We start from the raw sequence: 2,883 nt of genomic DNA, 5'->3' as shown, positions 1-2,883 counted from the left end.
GTGTCTCTGGTTTTATGTGGAGGTCTTTGATCCACTTAGACTTGAGCTTTGTACAAGGAGAAAAGAATGGATCGATCCTCATTATTCTACATGATAGCTGCCAGTTGTGCCAGCACCATTTGTTGAAAATGCTGTCTTTAAACCCAAACCCCAGTTTTCCCTCCCTTCACTCCTCCCAGTTTCTCCCACCCCTCTTTTTCTTAGATTGATTCCTACACTGTTTCCCTTGAGAACAGAGCAGACCTCCCAGTAATATCAATTGAGCAATGAATATCAAGTTACCATAATAGTAGGCACAAACCGCCAGGTGGTGGTGGCACAGGCCTTAAATCCCAGCACTTGGGAGGGAGAGGCAGGCGGATTTCTGAGTTTGAGGCCAGCCTGGTCTACAAACCCACACCCCCTCTCCACCCCACCCTGTCTCCACATGGATGCCCCCATCCCCCATGCCACCTGACTCCTAAACTCCCTAGGGCTTCCAGTCACTTCAGGGTTAGGTGCATCATCTCCAAATGAACACACACCCAGAAATCCTCTACTGTATATGTGTTGGGGGCCTCATATCAGCTGGTGTATGCTGTCTGTTAGTTGGTCCATTGTTTGAGAGATCTCAGGGGTCCAGATTAGTTGAGACTGCTGGACCTCCTACAGGATTGCCTTTCTCCTCAGGTTCTTTCAGCCTTTCCTAATTCAGCAACAGGGGTCTTCTGCTTCTGTACATTGGTTGGGTGCAAATAACTTCAACCGACTCTTTCAGCTGCTTGTTGGCTCTTTCAGAAGGCAGTCATGATTGACTCCTTTTTGTGAGCTCTCCATAGTCTCAGTAATAGTTTCAGGCCATGGGACCTTCCCTTGAGCTGGATCCCACTTTGGGCCTATTGCTGGACCTTCTTTTCCTTGGGCTTCTGTCCATTTCCATCCCTATGATTCTTTCAGACAGGAACAATTATGGGTCAGAGTTATGACTGTGGGATGGCAACCCCATCCCTCACTTGGTGTTCTGTCTTCCTGCTGGAGATGAGCTCTATAAGTTCCCTCTCCCTACTGTCTGGCATTTTATCTAAGGTCCCTCCCTATGAGTCCTGGGAGTATCTCACATTCCAGGTCTCTGGTGCATTCTGGGGGAACCCCCAGCCTCCTGTTTCCTGAGGTTGCGTGTTTACAGTCTTTCTGCTGGCCCTCAGGGCTTTAGTCCTTTTCCCTCACCCAATACCAGATCAGGTTTCCCTCTCCCTGCACTTGAAACTTTTAAAAAAGAAATCTCCCTGGTCTGAAAATGTAGCTTAGTGTGCTAGCATAGAAGCAAGAATGAGACCTGGAAAGCTCCCTCCAGCCATATGAGATATTTGCAATCATTTGCCATTTGGCATGACTCCCTAGCTAAATATAATTCTTCTTCCAGTCACCACCACCCCCATGTTTTTTTTTTGAAGCATTGTTTAATATTATTCTTTGTTTGTGGGTGTTTTCATAGATAATTGTGCACCAGACTTATAGAGGCCAGAAGGAGACATCAGATCCTCTGAAACTGGGGTTACAGACAGTTATGAACTGGTATGTGGGTGGGGGAATTGAGCTAGGGTCTTCTGAAAGTGCAACAAATACCCTTAATACTGACTCTTCTCTCTACCCCTCCCTTTTTTCTTAATAATAGATATTTAAGCTGGGACCTTGTGAATATTAAGAAAGCAAAGACTTATACCACTCAGCTAGATTTCAGCTCCTCTCTCAACATTTTTATAATAAAAAAGATTAGAAAACGTCTTTCCATGGAACTGTAATTGTCCCTGAGTTCACTCTGTAGCCCAGACTGCCCTTGAACTTTTGATTCTCCTGCTGTGGTTTCCTAAGCATCTGCTATCACAGGTCTATGTCTCCAATGTAGCTCATATGCCAATTTTGATTACATGGAAAGTAATTGACTACTCTTTTCACTTGAAAACCTAGAGACTTGGGTGCTGAGGTCCATGTAGGTGGAATCACAAATGGTTTTAGAACTCAAGAATGTGGCCCGAGGTTACCACAGTCACCTGGGTGGACTTTGGTGTGCCACAGCCCCGAGGACGATGTGTTCTGATGACTTTATGCTGTTATGGAGTTCTGCTCTGCTTGCAGCCCTCACATCCCTCTTAATCTAAGAATTATATGAAAACTTTAAGTGGGCTTCAAGTCTCTCACTGAGCAGTATTTCTCGCATTCACAATACCAATGCTTGATCTCTTTTAGGCATTGCTGCTGGAGCAGATTAATGATTCTATTATCATCCTAGAGAAGAACTTAGAGATTTAGATTGCCAACAATGGCTACCACTTTTAGAAAATTATTTGGAAAATAAAGTTATTAGTGAAGCTAGGTTGAGATGCTTTACCACTGGCTCTGATATACAAAGTCTTAGGGAATAATATGAAGTTGAGAAAGGCACACTCTTATTAGTTAAGCTAGAGACCATTTATGATCAGGAGCAAGAACAATGGCAGCACAAGTTGACTCTCACTGAGACTGTACTAGTAGTGATTGATTTCTTATACCCATTTTTGCCTTCAGCTTCCTGATTATAACTTATTAACATTTGTTGAAAAATAGATGTGCATTTTGAGGATTTAAGGTAGATATGACTGATTTTTATACAAAAGTTTAGATTTGTGATTCTTTTAAGAATCTTTCAAGATTGCTTTTAAAGGCAAATAATAAAATAATTACTTCCTTCTTTGTAACAACAATTGCTTCCTGCCAGTAAGAGAAACTGGCTGAGAAAGCAACCTTGCTTGCTTAAACTTTGCTAATCTATAATTTGCTTGGTTATCAATGCACATGACTTTTTTTAAAAAAATAATTTGCTTACTTTACCTGTACTACATAATATTATTGAGGATCACACTGTTT

General features: G+C 42.4%; 1 pseudogene; it reads left to right on the top strand.

Moving 5' to 3' along the window:
- Nucleotides 1-2,249, top strand: part of LOC110336883 — a 3,465-nt pseudogene extending 1,216 nt beyond the window's left edge.
- The last annotated feature ends 634 nt before the right edge of the window (nucleotides 2,250-2,883 follow it).

This window comes from Mus pahari, chromosome 19 (genome assembly GCF_900095145.1).
Source record: "Mus pahari chromosome 19, PAHARI_EIJ_v1.1, whole genome shotgun sequence".
NCBI lineage: Eukaryota > Metazoa > Chordata > Mammalia > Rodentia > Muridae > Mus > Mus pahari.
This window is presented reverse-complemented; position numbering and strand designations above follow the sequence as displayed.